Genomic DNA, 25,066 nt, shown 5'->3' with positions numbered 1-25,066 from the left:
AATAACCCTTTCAACATTGCCAGAAAAGACTGTAGCAGTGTGTTCTAGTCTCTTGCAGTCAGCAGAGCCTGGCTCCTGAGCCCACACGAGCTTCCTGCACTTTTGCACATGGATTTCCTAGTGTCCCCAGCCTTCTGTGGGTTCCTCCGGTTTTCCTACTTGTACTTCATGCTCAGTTTCATCCTGATTCACTTACTATCTATGTCTTGAAAGGACTAAGAGTTCACAGGTTATCTCAATGTATTTGGCCTTGGCTATCACGCCTGCTACAATAGGCATCTGTCTACAGTGATGCAGACATGTGGACACTTTTGTCTCAGCGACAAAGAAGGGAAACTGGAGCAGCCTTTCAGTTACAAAGAGAAGCAGGTGAGGGCACAAAGGGACAGCACTGTTAAGAGAGATCCAGGCTGCCCCAAATCAGGGGATGGAATAGGATCTTTCTTCTGATGCTGGAAAGGCGTGAGGTCTGGTGATTTTTCTGCTAATTAAAAAGATGGTGTGTGTGTGTGTGTGTGTGTGTGTGTGTGTGTGCCATGTGTCTTCATGAGTGTGAATAAGGGCATGAGTGTGCCATGACACAGGTTTGGAGGTGAGAGGATGACACTTGGGGACTGGCATTTTTGCCTGCATGTCTGTTTGAAGGTATCAGATCCCTTGGGACTAGAGTTACAGATAGTTCTGAGCCACCATGTAGGTGCTAGGAATCGAACCCTGGTCCTCTAGAAGAAGAATACCCCGTGCTTTTAACTGTGAGCTATCCCTCCAGCTCTGATATCTGAGTTTCTTTTGTTTTGTTTTGTTTCCATGTTTTTGACTTTCTGATGACCCAAGCCCTAGGGCTTCTCTCGTCCCTACCTCCAACCTCCCGTAGAATGCTGGAACTGCAGTGTCCGGCCTCTTGTGGTTCTGGGAATTCTAACTCAGATTCTCACACATATTTGCCTGGCAAGTTCTTTGACTGTCTGAGCTCAGCTCCTAGCCTTGGGGATGGCATTTAAAAAGAAGTCTCTCTCTCTCTCTCTCTCTCTCTCTCTCTGTCTCTCTCTGTCTCTCTCTCTCTCTGTCTCTCTGTCTCTCTGTCTCTCTCTCTCTCTCTCTCTCTCTCTCTCTCTCTCTCTCTCTCTTATATTTGAAGAAACATTTTTCCTATGTAAGATACAGGTTTGAGGCCAGTTTGTCTTGGGGGAACTGGTAGCACCACCCTCCTCTTTGGCTGTGGGGAGAGTAGGGCAAAGTGTCTAAGGGACAGGTACATTCACATCATCACCGAAAAAGACAGTTTTGTGGGTAGCAGGCTACTTGCTGGTCAGCCTCTCTGAGGTTCTCTCCATTGTATCCTGGTTCTGCCTTAGCGGGAGAGAAAGCACAGCTTCTCAGAGGAGATTGAAGTTTAAAGGGACATCTGTTCACAGTGCTCTGCCCCAGGCTGTGCTGATTCAGAGTGGGCAATCGTTTAAACACAGGGAAGTATGACACTTGAACGCTCAGCCCTGATCAAAGGACAGTCACAGTGACAAGGACAAATTCACCATTCTGGCTTCGTTTTTTTTTTTTTTTTAAATTAGTTTTTGTACAACTCTATCCTGGACAATTTGCCAGTAGTGAGCAAATCCAGAGATGGCATATCCTGTGTTTTAATACAGGATTTCTGAGGTGGACATGAGCAGATTGGGGCTTCCAAGGAAGCTGGATTCCCACCCCTCCACCCACAACTCACAATGCATGAAGGAATTGGGAAAGAAGTTGGATGTAGCTTAGAGCGGGAGTGTTCTATTAGGGGGATGGGAGGTGGACTCCACCTCCAGCATGAAGAAGAAAAGTAAGTTGGGTTAGGAGTAATGGCTCATTCCTTAAAAGCACTGGCTGCTCTTGACAGAGGCTGTGGGTTCAATTCCCAGCAGCCACATGGCAGCTCACTATTGTCAGTAACTCCAGTCCCAGGGGATCTGGTGTCCTTTTCTAATTTCTTGGGGCACTGACCACAGATGGTGCATGGAATAGACACACATGTAGGTGAAACACTCATAGACATACAGTTAAAAAAAGGAAAACCCTTAATAGAAAAATCTTAGCTTGTTCCCTGCTGTGATGGTTGTTCTTGGTTGTCAACTTGAACACATCTGGAATTAACTGAAACCCAAATGGCTGGGCACACCTGTGAGGGCATTTTTTGTTTTGTTTTGTTTGTTTGTTTTTTTCCTTGATAAAATCATTTGAAGTGGGAAGACTCACCTTTAATCTGGATCTTTGAGTTAGGAAGATGTATCTTTAGCTCGGATCCTTTGAGGTGGGAAGAGCTACCTTTAATCCGGGCCACACCTTCTGCTGGCAGTCTGTGTACACATTAGGAAGTTTGCTCTCTCTCCCTGCCTGCCTGCTCTCACCAGCAAGTTCCTGTTTTCACTGGCATCAGGGCCAACTTCCTAGTGATTCCAAAGTATTCTGAAGGTCAGCTGAGACATCCAGCCTTATGGAGTACTAGATGGCAGACAGCCATTGTTGGACTAGCGGGACCACAGTATGTAAGCCATTTTATGTAATCCCCTTTTTCTTCCCATGCATAGACTCATTCTATAAGTTTTGTTTCTCTAGCAAACCCTGATTAATACATGTCACCATGGAAACCGTGCTTGGTGTGTAAAGGATAGGGCTTCAGAGGGGGTCAGGCCTCTGATGGATTCTATGCCTTTGCTGCTCTCTGGGGAAGATACACTGGGCTTAGAGACCTTTCTTAATGACTGTTCTATTGCTGTGAAAAGACACCATGACCAAGGCAACTCTTATAAAAGAAAGCACTTAATTGGGGACTTGGGGTCTTGCTTATAGTCTCAGAGGACTAGTCTATAAATATCATAGTAGAGAGTTGAGAACTTTAAATTCTGTTCTGTAGGCAGTAAGTGAGGGGGTGGGGCATCGAGCCTAGTGTGGGCTTTTGAAACCCCATAGACATACTTCTGCCAGCAAGGACTCACCTACTCCAACAAAGCCACACCTCCTAATCCTTCTAATCCTTTTCAAACAGTTCCACTAAGGACCAAACAAACATTTGTGCCTATGGGGGCCATTCTCACCCAAACCATCATAGGGCCCATTATGTACAGATACGAACCTTGATGGGACACCCTGAGCCCTCCAAATTCACCAAGAAACTTGTGGTATCTCCTGATTAGAGGGAATGGAAAATCGGTGGGAGAGAGGGTGGAGGTGTCTGTTCAGCTTTAAGAACATTTCTAGACCATGTCAGATAGTCTGTGACAATATTACAGATGCCTGCTGGGACATGTGCAGGTTGTGGGAAGTGATCAGAGGCAGGCTGTCATTGCAATGTGCTAGAAAATGTGGGGGACATGGTAGATTCCCAGGGGCTTCTGGCCTGCAACCATTCTGTATTTTCGAGGCAATCCAAAGGAATTAGGAAATACTCCAAGCTGAGCCCTATTTGGCTTGGGAGCAAAATACCAAGCATCAGGGTCACTGGGAAGTCCCTCAGCGATGGGCAATGTCTGTGCAGCATACCTGCTCAACATCGGACGTCCCCAGAGTCCAGGCATATTGGCCACGAGGACTAGAAGGGATGGTAGAGTCATAGAACCACATGGTCCTGACTCTATCCTGAGTTCAAAGAGAAGCCTCAGGAGGGGGAGATGCTGGACATTTGAACTGGAGCCAGCTCAAAGATCACATGCCTTCCAGTCCAAGAGAGAACAGAGGGCTCAGCTGGTGGACACTGGAGGAAGCTTTATGACTTATGTCACTCCCCACTGGGCTAGCCAGGGAACCTGTAAGCGATCCTGTTGGGAGATGGGGGGGTGGGGGAGCCCGCTGAACACTGACTGGAGGCTTGCATCTCCTCAGAGCACGGGATGCACACACATCTTTGTGCACTTTCTCCTCCACTGGGCAAGTGCATGACCGTGAGTCCCTGAAATGAGTTGTCTCTGGGGAGCGGCCAGCACAGCTGGGCCTCTGCAGTACAGTGACCTTGGCTAGCACATCCTGTAAGTAGAGCTTCCTCCGCCTGGCTTCCCCCACATCCCTATCATGCAGGGGTAAGGCTCCTGTTCTTTCTCCCACTCTGAGGAGGTTTGGCCTCTTCTAGAATGTTTGGAAAAAATGATACACCATATTCTCTGTGAGAGAGAGCTCCCCTCACTGGTGCAAGGTCACTGCGCGTTCCCCTGCAGCTGTCTCCCATCATTTAGAACAGATCGCACACCATCCCTGCTCCAGTTGGTACAAGCCTGAGGTGCCCTAGTTTGCTTTCTATTGCTGTGATAAAGACCACGACCAAAAGCAACCGAGGGAGGAAAGCATTTATATTTGGCTTGCTCGTCCTGATCTCCAAGGGAAGCCAGGGCAGGAACTCAGTCAGGGTGGCAACCTGGACGGGAACCAAAGCAGAGACCATGGAGGGACGTTGCTTACTGGCTTCCTTCCAGGCTCACGATCAGCCAACGTATACAGTCCAGGTCCAACTGCCCAGGTATGGCACCCGCCACAGTGGACTAGAAGCTCTCACATCAATCATCAATCAATCAAAAAAAAAAAAAAAACCGTCCTGCAGACTTGTGTAGAGGCCACTCTGATGGAGGGAATTCATTAGTTGAGATTCCTTCTTCTCGGATACAACTAGGTTTGTGTCAAGTTGACGAACAAAACAAGCAAGCCAACAAACAAACAAACAAAAAGCAAGCAAGCCACAACAAGGACCTAACCCAGCACACGAGACACTTCCCTTCTGGGTGCTCATCCGGAAGTGGCTGTGAACATCTTTGTACCTGTCATTAATGGAGGTAAAACAGCAAGGCAGCCTGTGGAGACCAAGGACTTTTCATCGTCCTTCTAGTTCGAGAAGACCAGGGGCAGAGCCTGTGTAGGGTCACATGACCGTGCTAGGCAGTTAGGAAAGAAGTCTGTTGCTCCTGCTGCCCTCACTCAGCTAGCTGAAGGCTCTTTTGTTCCACTCATATAGAATGCACAGGCTAAGGGACTCAAGTGCTAACCAGTCTGCTGTCCTCAGGATGGCCAAGCAGCAGGCAGTGGGCACGCGAAGCAGAAGAGCATGGCGCCCTCTAGCGTTACAGTCTGGTTCAGGCCTCGGGTACCTGAAAAGATAGCCCTTGACAGTAGCCAGAATTAACAGTTCGCATCCTGAGGTCTCTTGGTCCCTAAGACGGGACAGATCTTTGGAACACTTCTGCTAACTTGGGCCCACAGTGTCTGTTTTCTGGGTCTTTAAGTCAGTTTGTTATTTTCGTTTATTTTATTTTTATTTTGCAGCTGGGACTTACACAGCCCAGGTTGGCCTTGAATTTACTATGAGGTTGACCTTGAACTCCCGGGCCTCTTGCTACCACCTCCCAAGTTCCAGGATTACAGACTTGGCGAGCACACTCAGCTCCTTCATTCTCCTTTAGTCAGCTCCACCCTCTTTAGTCTCTCCGGACGCTGTCCTTCCTCCCACCCTGACTTCTTCCCAGTTCAGAAGCTTCTCTTTCAGTTTGGCCTGGTGACTGCTAAGTTGCCGCCACTGCCACTGTTTCCATTGCTGTCTGCTCTCTGCTTCCATTTTTGCCTCTATGTGTTACAATCTCAACTCTCGTGACAGAAGGCAAATGAAGGCCACTGGAGAGAAGCCTTTCTGGGTTCCTTGGGAAAGCTGGATGTCTCTCCAGCAACTCACTGGATGAGGTTGGTTATATAGTCTAAGAAAGACATTTGGGCCAATCACATCCTGCCTCTTAGTCTCAGCAGCCCCTCTGCTAGATCCCCAAAGGAAGAAGCTCTCTTTGGCCAAAGTGGAAATAGTGGCAGGGTTACTTAGGACTCTCTCAGGCTGTCCCTTTGGGAGCCAGGGCAATCCCTGTCATCTTTTCCTGAAGGTGTCCCTGCAGATGGCTACCCTGTTGGGTAGCCTGCCTGGCTGCTTGACTTCTAGTCCTTTGGCCAAAGACAGCGGTTACAGCCAGGGAGGGATGACCAATTGCTGATTAGGGAGTCAAAAGCCCTATCCACAACTCATTGCTCATCTGTAGGAAAACGAGCACAGAAGGAGAGCTCACACTATAAACTTTAAAAACTCACCACTAATATGAATAAGGATGTTAAGAGCACTTGCAACCTGCCCAGTCAGTGCCCATGAATAGTCAGACCCTCTGTCAGCTGCCTCAGTTCTTCCAGGCCCTCTGGTCTTGACTATCATGGCTTACGCAGAGTTAGGGTTGCTGACAGTCCTGGGATTAACTCCAAACTGAGAGGGGTGAACAAAGGAAACAGTTTTATTCTCAAATCTCAAGTCAGGTTTGCCTACCCCACTGTGTAGGGAACCCCACATGATGGACATGGGTGCATCAAGTAGAGGAAGTCTAATGGCTATGACTGGAACAAAGTCAGTCTTCCTTCCCCAGAAAGCTTGACTGTGGGTCATGTGAGGGACAGAGGCATGGAAGGAGTTTTGCCAACAGTCAAGGTTTTCAGGTTTTCCTGTGTCAGAAGCCACCCAGTTTACTAGCTTTCTAGAAACATCTCCCAAGACAGGTCCTGCCGAAATTATTCCACATGGTAAAGATAAGTTGGGAGAGTCACACATTACTTGGTGACAGCTAGGACCTGCTAGCTGTGCCTCTGGCTATTCCTGAAAAAGAGAACTTTCCCTCCAGGCACCCATGTCCCCTGTGATGCTCCAATCCCTAAGGGAAAACACATGATAATCTTTAAGCAGGACACATTCTGCTAGTCACCATTGTGTTACTGTAACAAAATGTGTATGCTAAAGGGAGGGAAGGTTTCTTTGGGCTCATGGACTCAGTTGTCATCAATTAGCCCTGTTGCCCTGGGCACATCATGGTGGGGGCACCTCCTGGTGACAAGGAAGCAAAGAGACAAAGTGGTCAGGGCTTTAGTATCCCTTTCACAGACCCATGCCAATGATCTAGTGCCCTTCTGCTAGGCCTAAAGATTTCATCGTTCCCCAGTAGTGTTACAGATTAGGGATTTCAACACATAGACCTAAGAGAGATATATGAACCTTTCCAAATCACTTACTCAGATTTACACGGGTCTACATTGACCAACATCATCAGAAAAACAGAAGCCCAGATCACAGAAGCTTGCAAAGCAGGGAGAACTGAGAGGACAGACAGAACCACTGGGTTGTGCTGTTTTGTTTCCCCCCTGGTTACGGGTGGAGGATAGGGCTCAGTTGGGAGAGTGCTGGCCTAGTATGAGCGAATCCTTGGCATTAACTCATGGTGGGAGGTCACAACTTCCCACAGACCAGTGGGATGGGCAAAAAGTCACAGAGGGAAAAACCTGAAAATGGACCACACAGTGGATGCTGAGGCCATCCCAGATGTACCCTTCAGATCTTCCCCCAGGGAAAAGCTTGTAGGTACAAAGGACAGTTAGTGCACAGGCTCCAGTTGTCAATCTACTACCTCAACCTCTGAGCTGTCACCTTTTCGTAGGAGGAGTCAAGCCATTCCCACTCCCATCAGCTGGTGCAGACCTGGCCAGGTGTCCCTCACAGCTGTCTGCTTCCCCGTCCATGTGGCTGCGCATGCATCAGTCCTCCTGCAAAACACTCGGAAGCCCAGGAGATGTTGCTGGGAAAATGCAGCGTGCAGTTAATGGCGAGACCGGGTGTTGCTTAGTAGTCCATTTTGTGCCTGGTACTTGCAGAGGCAAGAGGAGGATAGCCAATGACCTGAAACTGGAGTTACAGCCAGTTGTAAGCTGCCATGTGGGTGTGGGGAATTGAACCCTGGTCCTAACTCACGGAGCCATCTCTTCAGCCCTCTTATTGCCTCATTAGTACATATTCTCCACAGAAAAAGCAAATACTGGGACGGAAACATTTAAAACATTTGTCACCCTGTGGTTTCAGAACCAGTGTTCCTTTTTCAGTTTTACATGCAAGAGTATTGATTCCCTCAGCCCTCCCCTAGCGCCCTCTCTCTCCTTGTGCGCATGTGTCAAGTCTCCATGAGGCTGTGAACTGCTGGGCATGGATACCGGGTCCTTTGCAGCTGCTAAGCCATCTCTCCAGCTCGCCTTTCCTTTAAAAAACATTGTTTCCTTTAAAAAACATCTATTTCTACTACTTTATCACGTGTCCCTGGTAAAATCTTGAGACACGAGAACCTGGAAAGTTTGGTGGGTGCCCCTGGGCCTCCGAGGCAGCCGTCCAAAGCAAGGGAGTCAGTCAAGCGAGGTGTGATCCGGGCTGTTCATTTGTCTTTCTTCTCTGGACTCTTTGTCTCTTGGGTTCGAGGTTGCTGCTGGGTCCCCAGGGTACTACCACACCCACAGACTTCCCCATGCCGTCTGCACTCGTTGGCTTGCCTCCTATCTTCCTTATCCCTTCCCACATACACTACAGGTGACAGGAACTCAGATGCAGCTCCTGGTTCACCATCTCTGTGAGTGCTGTCACCTACAGGCTCAGAACGCCCCCTCCCGTCTCCTTAATTCTGATCCCCACCTTTCTGCCAAAATACCTGTTTGCTCCTGGTGCATTATACCCTAGCTGCCCTCGGTTTCTCCTTATTCATTTAGACAGTCCTATTCCAAGTGTATGGCAATAGTTCCCCAGGAGGAAAAAGAAAACACATTGTCTTGAGCAATAGATACAAAGAAAACAGCCTTTCTCACCTGCACTTTCAACCCCAAGGGCGATTTAAAACAAAAGCAACAAAAGTGAAAACATAACAAACAAAAAGCCATTCAACTATGGAAGCCTCTTCTCTGAATCTAGTAAATGCATTTTTGAGGTGTTGGAATTTATGAGAGTGAGAGAGATCCTAAATCTTTGCATATGGACCAGGTGCATGCAGTACCCAAGGACACCAGAAGAGGGCGACAGATTCCCCTGGAACTGGAATTTCAGGGCCATGTAGGCCACCTAATACAGGTGTTGGGAACTGAACCCAGGTTCTCTGGAAGAACGGCAACTGCTCTTAACTCCAGCCCAGGTTTTCTTGGCTGTTTATTACGTATTTTTTCAAGTGTCTTAGGCAAGGACCCACCCCCACCCCCACCACACACACACTTTTCACTAAGGTAAAAGAAATAACTTCAGAGATGCTCATGGTCAGGCTGCTGCTAGGAGAGAGACAAGGTTGGCAATTGTTTTAAACTCCAGCCAGTGAAAGAGTAAGGGCAGAGGAGCTGAGGACTAAAGCTAGTGTCTGCGATCTCTGTGTGTACACTGAGGCTTGCCTGAGGAGATGTGGGTTTGAGAGACAGGAAGGAAGGACACTCTAAACCCGACTGGTCTGTTTGAAGACTCTGAGAGTGAATGAAAGGGACACATCTCTCCACCCCAGAGACCCTGATACTTATTTCTTTTCTTGCTGTCTCTTGGACTATATGCTATGGTACAGCTTCTAAGATTAAGGTAAGGTTAGCCAGATATGGTGGTACACATCTTTAATCCCTGCACTCAGAAGGCAGAGATAGGTGGATCTCTCTGAGTTTGATGCCAGCCTGATCTATTTAGTGCATTCCAGGACAGCCAAGGCTATGTAGAGCCTGCTTTTTTTTTTTTTTTTTTTTTTTTTTTTTTTTTTTTTAAGAAAGAAAGAAAGAAAAAAAAAAGAAAGGTTGATTCTGAGAATCCAACAAGTCTTAAAAAGAAAACAGAAGTTGATACTACTTTTGATTTTAATAAAAATTTAAATTTAGTAATGGGTAGACGTGGCCAAAAGATGGACGCTCAAAGGCTAACACCACCATGCACCTGAATCTGGTCTGTAAAAACCAGGAAAGACAGCCTAAAGGGCATTGTGTACAGGCCCTCACACTCTTTCCCAGGGAACAGGGCTATGCAAAACAAAGAGTGGGAACTTAGCCTTGTGGTGCACATGAGGATTAAGTTTCTAGCTTTGTCATTACTACACATAACACATTCCTCCTGAGGAAAATGTCTGGGACTCTCAGGGGCAGTTAAGAGTCCACATTCCCAGGGGTTGGGGATTTAGCTCAGTGGTAGAGCGCTTGCCTAGGAAGCGCAAGGCCCTGGGTTCGGTCCCCAGCTCCCCAGCTCCGAACAAAAGAACCAAAAAAAAAAAAAAAAAAAAAAAAAAGAGTCCACATTCCCAAGCCATGCTGTAATGGCACATACCTTTAATCCTAGCACTTGGGAGGCAGAGGCAGGCAGATCTCTGAGTTTGAGGCTAGTCTGGTCTACAAAGGGAGTCTATATGTCATTCTATGTTAAGACAGCATGCAATGCCCCTAAATTTCCCCAGAATAATTGAATATCAAAATGTGTGGCCACTTCAGTCTCTTTTTAAAGTTCAATTTTACTGTGTGGTGACATTATTATTTTTTATTTTTTGGCATGCCAATCTTACATTTAACATTTGTAGATAAAGAAATCTGGTATTGTCCAGAGTACTAACAGAAGGAAATCATTACTAAGATCTATGTATCTGTATCTAATGTTAATTTTCGAGGTTTGATGAAATTTTTAATCATATGACCCCCCGGAGAATGTTCTTTTGTGTAAACAATATTTTAAGGTTTTATGAAACATTTAATAGATCCAAAGATATCATTTTAGTAGATTTAAAGATGGTAATAGTATCTCAGTCTATGAGTATGTATTTATCAGGCCGTTAAAAACATCCAAAAACATATGCGTTAAAACACATGCACATGCACATTTTTGGTCTTTTTCTTTTTTTTTTTCCGGAGCTGGGGACCGAACCCAGGGCCTTGAGCTTGCTAGGCAAGTGCTCTACCACTGAGCTAAATCCCCACTGCCACGTGTGCATTTTTAAAGTACACATGTTAATGCTGCTGTTTGGGCATTTGCCCTTCGTGACAATTAGGATACTTTATGTGTGTGATCTGTGCACTGGTATACGTACGGGCCACAATCCGGACGAAGGAACAGCGCCGGGAAATAATAGTAATGTTTCCGTTTCACTACGATTCCGCATATTGTTCTTTCCTCAAAGAAATGTTTATTTATATAGTTAATAAAACTGCCGAGCTTTTTCTTGTTTATCTAGCCGTCCTCTAGGGTGTCGCTCTCTCGGGTTCTCACTTTTTTTTCCTAGGAGGGACAGTAACTGGGAACCAGAGCTGGCGCCCGAGTGCCTGCCAGGTCCCCGACATCCCGGACCGGCCCTGGTCCCTGTGCCAGCCTGGTCCGCGTCCTCCTTAACTGGCCGTCCTGGTCCCGGTGCCCGCTTGGTCGGCCCTTGTCATCCCTAACCGGTCTGCTGATCACCCTCACCCCGGCCTGGCCGCCCCTGGCCCTCCGCGGAGGCGGCCGCCATCTTACAGGGCGGGGCCCGCGGCCTTGCAGCGGCTGTCAATAGGGTCCCCGATCCCACAGTCCCCGGGAGGTCCGGGGTTCACGAACGTCCCTCAGTTCCCCTCCGGCGTCCCCTCTCCCGTGAGTGTTCTCCCAACACTGTGTGCCCCGTAGGTCACCGGCGAGAGACAGAGGAGGAAGAGCCAAACGTTTGTCGCCGAATGACAGCTTGGCATCCTTTGGGCCGCCGTTCGGGTCGGAGCCGCGGGATTCTGAAATCCTCCTCCGCCTGGGCGCGCGACAACGCTCTATTCTGGACCTCCGAGCCCAGGAACGAGCCGGTGAAGCGAGGCCTTTAGCGACACAGAGTCACAAGCCTGCTGTGACCTCGTGGCGCAATGGTAGCGCGTCTGACTCCAGATCAGAAGGTTGCGTGTTCAAGTCACGTCGGGGTCAAGTTAGGTTTTTTTTCACCGTCAACCACTACAGAATAGAGTAAGTACCAAGTCCTGAAGAAGAAATTACATCAGTACTGGACCAAACCGCCTTTCTCAAACCAAATAACGCAGCATTCCTTTTTCTCTTACCTGAGACTACGAACACCCGAATGCTGGGGAAAGCGATGACTTCTGATGACCGACAGGAGGCGCTGCAGCTACAGTCGATTCAAGGTTGGACCCAGGGGAATGTGCGCCCCTGGCTCGCCCCTCGGATTCCGCCCATCTCTCCTCCAGTTACCTGGGCTTGTGTGAGCAATCAACACGGAGCCTTGTGCTTTATTATAGAGCTCTCCTTGTTTGCCTTGAACTTCATTTTCTCAGCTCCCTACTCTAAACGGTTCTTAGACTGAAGATGACCGTCTGTCCCCTGCAAGTCCAGTACAACCATTAGATTTGGATGTTTGTTTCATTTTTGTTAATAGCTTTGTTTTAAATCTGCCCTCCTCCCCCAAGGGGAATGTAGAGAATTAAAGCAGGCTGCACGAAATTATAAACACGAAACCCAAACTGAGTATCTTTTATCTAAAATGCTTGGACCAGCAACAGGGACCAGAACTGTTTCAGAATTTTTAAAACCTTTGAAATGTAGGCTGTCTTAATTAGAATTACTATTGTAGGGATGAAGTACCATGGCCCAAAGCAACTTGAGGAGAAAAGGGTTTATTTCGCTCACAGTTCATATAACAGTTAGTTCACCACCACAAGAAGTAGGGGCAGGAACTCACACAGGGCAGGGACCTGGAGGACTGACGCAGAGGCCATGGAGGAGAACTGCTTACTGGCTTGCTCTCCATGGCTTGTTCAGCCTGCTTTCTTATAGAACCCTGGTCCATCTGCCCAAAGTTTCCCACCTGCAAAAGGCCAGGCCCTTCCTCATCAATCACTAATTAAGAAAATGCCCTACAGATTTGCCTACAGCCAGATGGAGGCATTTTCTCAGTTGGGGACCCCTCCTCTCTGATGACTCTAGCTTGAGTCGAGTTGACATACAACTAGCTAGTATCTTGACATACATGTAATGGCATATCTTTGAATTGGGACTCAAATTCAAACACAGAATCCACTTACCTTTCACACACATCTTGTGCCCAGTCTGAAGATAGGTGCTAAGATCGTCCTGGTGTCCCTGCATCTGATGTTCATCTGGCCTGTAAAACCGAGGTGTAGAATTTCCCAACTGACCCAGGGATCATGTCACTGCTCAAAAGGCTTTGGGTTTTGAAGCATTTTGAATCTTCAGATTAGAAATAGCCAACCCGTAAATACATATGCTGCAGAAATGTGTATCTATATCTAGAAACATGAATGGTGACTCTGTTGTGATGGCACAGGAATGTAATCTTAGATCTTGAAAGGCGAAGGCAGGCAACTGCAAGCCCGAGGCTAGCCTGGGCTATATATCAAGACCCTGTCTCAAAAAAAAGTGGTGTGGGGTTGGGGATTTGGCTCAGTGGCAGAGCGCTTGCCTAGGAAGCACAAGGCCCTGGGTTCGGTCCCTAGCTCGTGGGGGGGGGGGGGAAGAACCAAAAAAAAGTGGTGTATAAGCTCATAAAAGATATTTGATACTGAAATGTGAGGCTTCTCAGCTTACATTCAGAATGCTAATTCTAACTATTCATTGAGTTCTGTAGATGTTGGTTCTTGCTAATTTTGGTATATGATGTTTTTATTTATTTGTATTTTTTTTTTTTGGTTCTTTTTTTCGGAGCTGGGGACCGAACCCAGGGCCTTGCGCTTCCTAGGTAAGCGCTCTACCACTGAGCTAAATCCCCAGCCCCTTATTTGTATTTTTTTATTTGTATTTTATTTATTTGTATTTTTCCAGAATAATAAATTTACTGTAGAAAGGATTATACGCATCAATTTTAGGACAGCGTATCACATCTGGAGAATGGGGAAGAGACTGTGGTTTGCTCAATGCTCTTTCTCACTAAAAGAGTGTAGTCTTCATGGGGGTCATAAACTATGACTTTTGGGTCTGGTTCACTCCCCGTCAGGTGTCTATGGAGGAAAATTCCCTTGGAATGAGATCTCATCAGTGTATGTACGGTCTTAGACAAAACTTATAGTAGAAATTAAAGGAAAACACAGTAAGGGTATTAAGGGGGCCGAGGAGGTCGCTCAGTTGGTAGAGTGCTTGCATAGCATGCACGAGACCCTGGGTTCGATTCCCAGACATGAATGAACTGAGTGTGATAGAGATCACTAACACAAGGAGTGAGCTGAAAGATTTACAAAGACACGAGACGGGGTGACTTCTCATCCTCAGTCCTGACAACATGTGAGTCTCCACTCTGAAGAAGTCACTATACCCTGGGCATGATTGATATAAGACTCCCATCCTGAATTCCTGAATGCGAGATGTAGGCTCATATAGATCAGTTGGTGACTGTTTGGGGAGGCTATAGAACTAGGAGGTAGTTCCTTGCCATTTAGGTTGGCTTTGAGGTTATAGCGTGGGCCCATTTCTCTCTCTCTCTCTCTCTCTCTCTCTCTCTCTCTCTCTCTCTCTCTCTGTCTTCATGGCTCCATGCCTCCCATTGTGATGAACTGTGAACCCCTTCCCTCTAAGGCTATTGCTTGACATTAGATCACAGCAACAGAAACATAACTGTGATACCATATAATGTCATGGTGCAATAAAGTGATGTTTTTAAAAAAATATTGCAGATTATCTAAAAAAAAAACCCACATGGTAATTTGAATTTGTAGCTGCGGTAGCAGCAGCAAAGGAAACTAGGTAAGCTGCTCTTAACGATCCCTAAGGGCTCAAAGAGAAAATTACCAACCCAGAATCTTGATATCTGGAAACAAATACAACTACTACATCTCTCCAGGTCAGGATGTGACTCAGGAAAAAGGAAGATGATCTCAGACAGAAGGTCGGGTTGCCAAAGAGCTGGTGGGCAGAGAAAATGCAGGCAAACACTATTGAAATGTTGAGACATCCAGGATAGTACCTTTCTCAGAAGTAAGATCTGACTTTTTTTTTTCTTTTCTATTTTTCAAAGCTGGGGACCGAACCCAGGGCCTTGCGCTTGCTAGGCAAGCGCTCTACCACTGAGCTAAATCCCCAACCCCAAGATCTGACTCTTTTATCAGTCTTAGATCACATCAAGTGTGGCGAAAACCAGGAAGTGCACATAGAGGAAATAGGGGCTGGAATACAGCTCGGCTGGTAGAGTCTTACTGGGCTTGCACTGTTGGGTCTGGGGTAGCACAAATGATGAGGACCCTGTAGTACACACAAGCAGGAGCAGTTTATTGACCCTGGATGTCTAAAGCGAATTGATTAGGGACATGGCCAGACATGGGAGCTGGAACCATGAGCCAAGCAGGTGGCACGTTGGCCTTTTTAAGTAAAAAGAAACCACACGCACAGGCATACACACACGCACACGCACATGCAGGAAAAGGGGGGCAGTAGCCAGGAAGGGTGTAAGGATTGGGACAAGCTAAGTAGGGCAGAGGGCAGATGGAGGAGGCAAGCCTTGGGTCTATCCCCAGTACTCCTACTCCTCCTCCACCTCCAAAGGACTAGGGACAGCATCTGCAACTGCTTAGTAATTGTTTGGCTGACAAGACAATTAGTTAAATTCTCAGGTTGTGGGGACTAGGGCTGAGGGTGCTGCAGGCCATGTGCTCAGGATGAGAAAGGTTCAGCCCCCAGACTCAAGATTTGATCAAATTAATAGAGCTGACCAAATGGACACATCTAGAACTTTGCATTCAACAACGACAGCAGTGTTATTGACCTCGCATGGAACATAGCCTAAAAGGTCTTGATCACACTTAGGTTTTAAAGTAAGTCTCAGCAAATCAAAGCATAGGTGCCATTCAGGCTACCATCCCTGACCAAATTATCAGTAAGTCAATTCAGAAAAGACTGAGGTTCTGGCATGGAGACAGAAGCAAGCAGATCTCTGTGAATTTTAGCCCTCCTGGATGACATAGTTCTAGGCCAGCCAAAGCTGCATAATGAAACCACACACAAAACAAAGAAAGCCCAACAGTCCGACGACAAAAACAAAACCCCTCAAACAAATTTAAAAACCTACACAACTTAGCCTCCTATATTACAGAATTAACAACAGCGACAACAAAAGTACGCCAGCCTCTTTTTAAAAAAAATGTTTTACCTCCATATCACTTTACAGGTCAAACACAAACTCAGATTGTTGGACCTTTCCCTGAGTCCATTTTCTATCACTAGAAGAAAAAATACCTGAGGCTGAGGGCTCATCTTGGGAAGAGGTTTATTTAGTTCACAGTTTGGGATGTTGTGGGGAGTCATAGTCTAGCTGCCTTGAGAGGCCTGTGTCATAAGTCTCTCAGGTTCGAATCCATGGCTCCTGGGGTATTGTGTGCCCTTTAGTTCCTGAGAAACCTAGGCACTCTCTCAGTCAGTGAAGCATTCAGGCTTCTTTGTGTTTCTCCGTGTTCCTCAGAATTCTAGAAGCATATAGAAGTTAGTCAAGACAACTGGTCTTAGAAAATAATCTTGAGTACCGTGTATAGTTTGCAAATCTCACTGTGTTCTGGCAACTACAATTGTGTTGATCCTGGCAATAGCCATCATACTGCTTCTGTTAAGGTATACAAAGTCTGATTGCTTGCAATAAACTTGTCACAGCCTCAGTCTGCCTGAGACCTCTCCAAACTGAGCTTGGTTTTCATTTCTCACTAGCCATATCATGTGACCTAGGCCCAGACCAGTAGCTCTGGATTCACAGAGAGTGAAAACCCCGGCAGCCTGATGTCTTCTCTGGTGATGAACCTCTGGTTTCACATCACCTGGGAGTGCACATGAATGGGAAGAAGCCAGAGTGACTAGGGAGGGGTCTGCCCTGCCTACTGATGATTGGCTGACTGATTGGAGGCAGGTAAGGATGACTGCAAGCCTGTCTGTCTGTCTGTCTGCTGTCTGTCTGTCTGTCTGTCTGCTGTCTGTCTGTCTGTCTCTGTATGTGTGTTTATCTGCACGTGTGCTTGAACAGGCCAGAGGTCACCCTCAGGATTTATCACTTGGGTGTTTTCCACCTTGTACTTTTGGGTTTAAGACTTTTCTTTTACCTTTGTTTAATACTTTTTGTCCTATGTCACACATCAATTAATATTGAGAGTTCAGAGACAACGTTCCAGAGAATTCTTGGGCATGGATTTTTTTAAGATAGGGTCTTGAGGGAGCGATGTACCCCTGTGTGGCTGAATATTCTCAGGTGACTGTGTGGGAACAGACCAGAGCCCAGAGGGAAGAGGTCATGTAGGCAGGGACCTCCTTTATAGGACCCTGGGTGGGGTATTATGTGTGGCTTTTCCATGCCATCTGCCGTCCCCAACCTTACGCTTTGCCTTCCTACTGTGACATTGCAAGGTTTCCTTCTATTTGTCACATCCCATATATGGCTTTCCTTCATGTTTAACCCAGTGTGTAACTTGATCAAGTGGTCCTGCCATGGATGGCCGATGTCATCTGTCCCTCTGGCTTCTGTATGGATAGACGTTGAAGCTCATGGCATTGTGGAGTCAGCTCTAGTTGAGACTGGCAGGGTCTGGACAGCAAGTAGAAGCTCAGAAGATACCAATCCCTATCCTCCCACCTCCCATTACTCATGAAGCTGGCTTCCTGGCTAGATTTGGCAGCAAGGGGTTGCCTGCAGGGCTGTTGCTGGCATAGACAGTGAGTTAGCACTCTATTTTTACATCTGGTCTGGCTATTGTCCGTTCCTATATTTAATCATCTCTAAAGGGAGCTCCCAACTGCGCTCTTGTAGTGTTACTGCAAACTGTGCCCCTTTAGGGGCACATAGGTGGCTGTCTCAGCAGGTCACTCTTGTTCTATGCTGCTGTTAGCCCTTGCCTGCCTTCAGGCTTGAAGGTGTCAGTGGGATTAAACATTAGCTCCTTACCAGCCCCAGCATGCTGTACCCACTCAGTCTATGCCAGGAGGTGTTTCCCAAAGACTGATGCCTGAGGCTGCAGCACCAAAAGACTCTAATGTGCAGTGTTCAGTGGTATGGATCAAAATACAAGCATCCGGTGTTTCTCCAATGTTAGGTAATCAGGTTAGACATTAGCAGGTCATTGAGAATAGACCTCCTGCCTGCCAGCATTTTCTTTGGAGCCAAGCTCTTTCCCTGGCAACACACTGATTTTTTTGGGAAAAAGAACATTTCATTGTTGCCCCTTCCTTAAGACTTAAATACCACCAGACGGGAAGAAGGTGGCAGTAGCCAAGCTTTGTTGAGGCACGCTGAGGGAGCACTATTTCCTTCCAGCAGACTATGCTATTTTATAGACTTAGTGGTCTTTAAAAAATGTTTTTCTTAGCATATTTCAGCCATACATACAGAATGAGGATGCTGGGCCTTGTTATGACACACATATATACATATCTCCCTATATACAAACAAACAAACACACACACATGCACAAGCACACACACACACACACACACACACACACACACACACACACACACACACACATGGTGCTTTTGATCACACTAGACCCCTGAGACCCTCTTGTCCTTTTGCCGATCCCTTTCCTTCCTCAATAGTTTTTCCCACACTCTCATTCTGTGTGTGTGTGTGTGTGTGTGTGTGTGTGTGTGTGTGTGTGTGTGTGTGACCCAGTGAGGCTGGCTGGCATTGCTTACAGAAACATGGACCAGAGGTTGTTAGTAGCAGCATAGACAGCCTTCTAGTGGCTACACTACTGAAGAGTACCAGCACACCCTCCTGTCCTTAACTGTCTATAGACTCTCAGGGAGGGCCGAGGTCTCTCAGTGCCTTCCTCTTTCACAGCAGAGCATTGACAGGCCTGATAGTGTGCAGATCAACAGAACTGCTGCTAGTTCAAGGGTTCTACACCATGTCACGACTGGCAGATGGTGTTCCACAGCACCCGCTCTTATATTCTGCATTCCCAGGACCTCTGAGGGGGCCATATCGATATCTCGTTTATGGATGTATTGGAAAAGAACTCCAAATTGCTGGGAAAAGGTATTTCCAGTGCCCGATTACTTAACATCAGAGAAACACCAGACGCTTGTGTTCTGGTCCGTACCACTGGACACAGGTATGAAGCACAATAAACGGAACTTGGCAGGCAAGCACACTGGGGCAGGAAGTTCAGTTTTTACCCTAATGAAGGGTGGTGACTGTGTCTCACCCTACTGATGGGAGCTTGACCTCACACTATGACTCGGTTGACTAACTCATAGTTGTCATGAAGAGGAAGGATGTGACAGAGTCAAATTTTAGGAATGTCTGTCTGGCATCCAGGGCTTGGGCAAACAGTGTGTACACAGAGGTTCTCAGGATGGGGGAGATTTACAGAACCCTGGCTGGGCCTTTTGGGGACTAGCCATCTGTCTCAGAGTTTCACTGCTGTGAAGAGACATCAGGACAATAGCAACTCTTATAAAGGAAAACGTTTCTTTGGGGCTGGCTTACAGGCTCAGAGGTTTAGTTCATGATCATGGTGGGAAACATGGCAGCCCGCAGGCAGACATAGAGCTGGAGCGGTAGCTGAGAGTTCTACATCTCTATTCGCAGAAGGCAGGGAGTGAGAGTGACACTGGGGCTGGTTTGGGCATTTGAAACCTCAAAGCCCACTCTCCAATGACATGTCCCAATTCTTTCAAATAATGCTACTCCCTATGGGGATATGGGGGCCATTTTCATCCAAACCATCACACCATCTTTGATTGGAAACAATTCCTCACAGCTAGGCATCTCCTGATCACTTATTCCTAGCACACTGGCAGATTATGCATCTCTACAGTGATGGTTGTCCACTGAAGAAAGCTTCTTTGACTGCAGCTGACACAGCACTAATCTATGATCATAAACATATTGTTTAGAAGTCAGGACATGCTGTTAGATTTGTTATTTTTTTAACATTTATTTATTTATTTATTTATTTATTTATTTATTTATTTATTTATTTTTTCGGAGCCGGGGACCGAACCCAGGGCCTTGCGCTTGCTAGGCAAGCACTCTACCACTGAGCTAAATCCCCAACACCTAGATTTGTTATTTTTTAATGCTCTTAAATTTATTTTGTTACAGGATTTTTGGTCAAAAGAATGGGGTCTGAGTCATATCTCTGGCCCCGAATGGAAGCATGACATTCTGAAGTGTCCCTAAAGATTATGAGATCATGAGGACATAGTATTAGCACAGCCTTTTCTTTTAAGCCCTGATCAAAAGCAATCAGTCAACCACATGGACAGGAGAATCGTAGGATGATGTCATTATGCAGCAAGGAAGGACCAGGACAAGGCGAAGCCTATCACTGGATGAGAAGGAAGGGTAGGTGGGGGGGGGTGGGGAGTCCAGGAAGGAGGGAGGAGAAGCAAAACAAAACAAAACAAAACAAAACAAAACAAAACCAAACGGAACAGGATGATCCAGGTGGACTAGGTCAATTTTACCTTGTCTAGGTAGGCGGTTTATATCTTTATTAATTGGCAATGAATTTCTTGTGTGGATGTATTGTGGAGTGAGAATTTAACATATAAATCTGATTGATAAATTACAAGTTTCTAGAACTTTGATTTTACTGGGCTACAGGGGATGTGAGCAAAGTTCCCGGCGGGCAGAGAGGCAGCCGGAGTGCATGGCTCCCGAGGCTCCCGAGGCTCCGTGTGGAATGGGAACGCGTGGGTACCGTTAGCCGCTGATCCATTTTGACTTTTACTGCAACAGAGAATGTCTTTTCGAAAACTATAACAGGCTGGTGACACAGCTCGGCAGCCCTTGCTGCCAAACCCGATGATGTGAACTTGATCCCGGGTACCCATGCGGTGGAGGGAGAGAGCTGACTTTCTCAGGTTGTCATCTGACCAGACACGCGCACATCCCCTACCATGCACAAGCACACAACACCGAATGAATGAATGAGTGAATGAATGAATGAGTGCAATAAAAGCTCTAACTTCAAGCACTGTAGTTCTTTTGAGGGCATTTTAAGGGGTTGGGAGGAATAACTGCCCTTTAATGAACTAGGTGTGTACACAGTCTAACAGTCTAGATGTCCCCTCTGATACACTTGTTCCCAGATCCCTATTGCTAGATCAGCTCTTTTTCCTGAGTTCTAATTTGGAGAGCATAACTTTCCTTTTCCTTCTTTCTTTTCTTTTTGGTGTGTGTGTGTGTGTGTGTGTGTGTGTGTGTGTGTGCGTGTGTGTGTGTGTGTGTGTTTCAGATGGGTTCCCATTTAGCCCAGGTTGTCCTTGAACTCATTCTGTATCTAGGCAGACCTGTGTCTGTCCCCCACGCGCTGGAATTAGAGGGTGGTGCTGTCATACCGAGAGAACCTTTCCTTTCACAGACTCTGGGGGAAGGCACCACCCAACACAGCATCAAAGAAATGCTGGAAGAAAAAGATATTCATAAAATACCTGGCTCTTCCCACTTTCCTCAGGCCCTGGAATTAAATAAAACTGTCTTTCACTTACCTCTGTCCCCTGGTTTTTCTGCGGAAGAGATGAGCAGTGGATTTTGGTAACTTCAGTGGTTCATGACCACGTCCTGTCCCTGTTACATCCAGAGATGCAAGAGCGTGGGCTCTGGAGAGGGTGGTTCTGTGGCTTCAAGTCTGTGTGTGTACCACCCAGGCTGGGGAAGCAGCAGGCAGCAGGGCAGGATCTGGAGGCGGTTCAGCTTCGAGCCTTCTGAAGTTGGTGCTCAGAGAGAGAAACCCCCTGCAGTAGCTCACCTCAGTCTCTGAGATGGGCAGCTTCTCTTAAGCAGTCTTTAACTCCCAGGGAGCTGCATGGCTACACTGGAAATTTTAGGACAGAAGCCCCTGCTCTGGCCAGCCCCAGTGAGCTAGCCTCAGCCACCATCTTGAAATGAGAGATGTAATAATGGAAAAGCAGACTGGACCTCATCCGTATGAACAGTCAGGAAGGACAAAGTGGTCCTGTGGCCTCGAGTCTGCCTCGAGGTGCTTCTTTGTTAAGGCCTGGGTCTCGCTGATCCCTGTTTTACTTCTGGTTCTTTAAGGTGGTCAGAAGTGCTTACTGCTTGGGGGCACCCCAGTTCTCAGGATGTGGTCGCTCCTGCTGCATGCTGCCGCCCTACCCTCATGGATAACGGCCCCCACACGGAGAGTGGGCTGCCCTGGAAGGCTCTGCTCTTTTATCTAGCATCTGTACATCTGTAACAGGATTGTGGCCATTGCCTCAGCTACCCTATCTTTGTGCCTTCAGGCTGGAAGGGGCTGAGATAGGTTAACTCTGGTTTCTAAGGGTGATTAACAAGTGTACCTGCCCTCGAGGAAGAGAAGCAAAGTTAAGAAGGCAGGTGCACAGTGAAGACAGAGGTGCTGGCCTTTCCTTCCACTTTTGGGAACTCCGTTGGGGCTAAAAGTGGGAGTGAAGGCAATCTTCAGACAAAAGCAGCTTCTAAGTGCTGGTTTTATACAGCCAGACCTAAGGGGTAAGGGGGCAGGCTCAACCTCATGAAGTGCTTTTTTTTTGCGGAGGGAAAAACTACAGAAAGAAACTGAGTGGCAGCCTGCTCCACTCTTCAGGGTAGACTGAGAGTGGCTGAGACCAGAGACAAGGGGACCAAGAAGAACAGAGAAAACTAAAGTGTATACAGCAGATTATGGAACTAAATGGGAGAAGGCGTTTGCAGGAAGTGGACTGAACTCAGACGCTCACACACTCCTCAACTCCCAGGAAAGGAACATACCAAACCGTGATTTCTTCTGAGAGAAAGAAAGACAGATTTGTCTTGCTGACTCCTCTCTCTCTCTCTCTCTCTCTGTGTGTGTGTGTGTGTATGTTCTCGGTTTGTTTGTTTGTTTTTCCTCCAGGAGATGATAAAGGATCAAGATGGCATGCTGAGGGCCCCATTCTTTTTTTTTGGTTCTTTTTTTTTTTTCCGGAGCTGGGGACCGAACCCAGGGCCTTGCGCTTCCTAGGCAAGCGCTCTACCGCTGAGCTAAATCCCCAGCCCTTCTTTTTTTTTTTTTTAAAAGATATATTTATTTATTTTATATGTATGTGAGTACACTGTAGCTGTCTTCAGAAACACCAGAAGAGGGCATCAGATCCAATTACAGATGGGTGTGAGCCACCATTTGGTTGCAGGGAATTGAACTCAGGACCTCTAGGAGGAGCAGTCAGTGCTCTTAACCGCTGAGCCATCTCTCCAGCTCCCACTGCCCAGCTTTCTATCTGCAATATGGGAATAATAGTGAGACCACGGTGACTGTCTGCAGAAGGTGCCTTGAGAAAGGCTGGCGTACGCCGGCAGCAGCAGACTGGCCCAGCTGCCTTTGCCCTTAGCCAGGCTCCTCACTCGGTCAGTTAGAAACAGAAGATTGCATACATCCCCAACATGGATTAAGAGTGAGGTTTAGTGTTTCGTGTCTGTAGTACCAGCTTTTGGTAAGTGGAGGCAGGAGGATCATTTGAATCCAGGGGTTTGGAACCAGTGTAGGAAACGAAAACATAGTTGAGATTACATCTCAAAAACACAGCAAAATAAGAGGCTGACAAGGCTCAATGGGTGAAGGCACATGCTGCCAAGGCTGACGACCCAGGGACCACAGGGTAGGAGAAACCTCCCCTCCAGGTGCCCTCTGACCTCTACATGCACACCGCACGAACACACCCAAATAAATAAGTGCACAGAAACTTTTAAATAAACAAAACAACCCTCCGACCACAAAACTGAGCAAACCAACCCCCAGGAACTGTAAACACACACTAGAGAGATGGAAGGCTGTGGTGAGTTCAAGGTCAGCTTGAGTCCTATGAAATCTTGTCTCAGACAAACAAACAAACCAACATATGAAATAAAGAAAATTCAAATTTAGACTAAGAATGTTCTGTGGACAGCATGACTTTCTGACCCTGGTGTGCTGTGGATGGACTCATCAGACACACACACACACACACACACACACACACACACACACACACACACACACAAATCAGAAACAAAGACCACCACAGGCAGCCTGGCTCTTATCAGACAGAGATTTTGACCACAGCTAGAAAGAATACATTTTGAAAGATAGCGGTTTTAGCATCTTCCCCCCTCACCCCCAACCATCGGAACACTGTAGAAGGTGTTAAGGGATGGATGGAAGATCCAGGGGACACATGGATGGGGCGAGTGGCTGTGAAGTGCTTTACTGTAAATACTATAGAACTCACTGCAGCTCACATCCAACCCAGCCGTGAGAACGTAGTAGGGGAAGTGATCCACCCACACCCTGCCACTATGATGACATAGCCATTTTGGGGCATCCAGTTGCCCGTCTTTCAGGCACACATGAGCTAGACTTGATTTTGTCACTTTACCCTACTGATCCCCCAGTTCCCAGGAGGTGCCACGTGTTTAAGGTTGCTTGTCACATGCAGATGGAAATGAAAAATCTCTCTGTTTGAGCCCGACAAAGCCACCTACGTGCACCACAGGTGCTTGAAGCACAGTCAATTACTGCATAGAAGCTTTACTGTGGCACACAGGGGCTGTGGCTGCCCTGGTGTGAGAGGCTTTGTCCTGTTGAGAGGTGCTAAGAAGTTTGGGAAGCGGGGTCTAGCAGGAGGTCTTCTGATCGCTGGCCATGTGACTTTGAAGGGAGCTGTGAGAGACCATCTCTTTTCTATCGCACACCGCCCGCCTGTGAGTGATGGTTTGCTCTACCACATGTTCTTCCATGAGGCCTCGCCTCAGACCCCAGCGATTACTAACCAGAGACTGAAACCTTTAAATCCACGCGTCTCAGGTGTTTTTTATAACAATGTTTTATTCATTTATTATCATTTATTTTTATCTTGTGTGTGTGTGTATGCATGCATGTGTATGTATGCAAGAGGGGCGTGTGTTCACATTTGCAAATGCAGGTACACATATCTGGTATGTGCAGTTCAGAGGAGCACCTTGTGCAGCAGCCCTTGTTTTCCACCATGGCTGTGGCAGGATCTCTTGTCTCTGGCTGTGTGCACCAGGTGAGCTGGCTCAGGGGCTTTTGGGAATTTTTCAGGCTCTGCCTCCGGTTTCTTGGCATGGGTTCTGAGAATCCTAACACAGGTCTTCACACAGCCCAGAGTTGGGGTGATTCTGGGAAGTCGGCTGCTGTGCCGGTGATCGGTGATCGTCTCCAAGTTCGTGGAGGTTGAACTGAAGGAGAAGGTGTAGGCAGGAAGGGTGGCGCACACCTGGAATCTCACCACTCTAGAGGCAGAATGAGTTCTGGATCAGTCTGGATACATGAGGGAAAAAGAGCACCGTATGTGTATCCAAAAGGCGGAGCTAGAAAGAAG

General features: G+C 47.1%; 1 protein-coding gene, 1 long non-coding RNA gene and 1 other non-coding gene across 3 annotated transcripts in view; all 3 read left to right on the top strand.

The window, feature by feature from the left end:
• The first annotated feature begins 1,308 nt into the window (after nucleotides 1-1,308).
• Nucleotides 1,309-12,276, top strand: LOC134480695 (uncharacterized). Its single transcript, XR_010055372.1, has 2 exons — nucleotides 1,309-11,764; nucleotides 11,862-12,276. It is a non-coding gene; the product is annotated as an uncharacterized LOC134480695 (long non-coding RNA).
• Nucleotides 11,654-11,725, top strand: Trnaw-cca2 (transfer RNA tryptophan (anticodon CCA) 2). Its single transcript has one exon. It is a non-coding gene; the product is annotated as a tRNA-Trp (tRNA).
• A 1,200-nt stretch (nucleotides 12,277-13,476) lies between the features above and the next one.
• Nucleotides 13,477-25,066, top strand: part of Slc47a1 (solute carrier family 47 member 1) — a 56,549-nt gene continuing 44,959 nt past the window's right edge. Inside the window, exon 1 of the mRNA XM_063269334.1 lies at nucleotides 13,477-16,652. The gene's annotated coding sequence lies outside the window, so the exon portion shown is untranslated. The remainder of the gene's footprint in view (nucleotides 16,653-25,066) is intronic.

The sequence above is a fragment of the Rattus norvegicus genome, chromosome 10, assembly GCF_036323735.1.
Source record: "Rattus norvegicus strain BN/NHsdMcwi chromosome 10, GRCr8, whole genome shotgun sequence".
Classification (NCBI taxonomy): domain Eukaryota; kingdom Metazoa; phylum Chordata; class Mammalia; order Rodentia; family Muridae; genus Rattus; species Rattus norvegicus.
The sequence above is the reverse complement of the archived record's forward strand: the minus strand, read 5'-3'. Positions and strand labels throughout refer to the sequence as shown.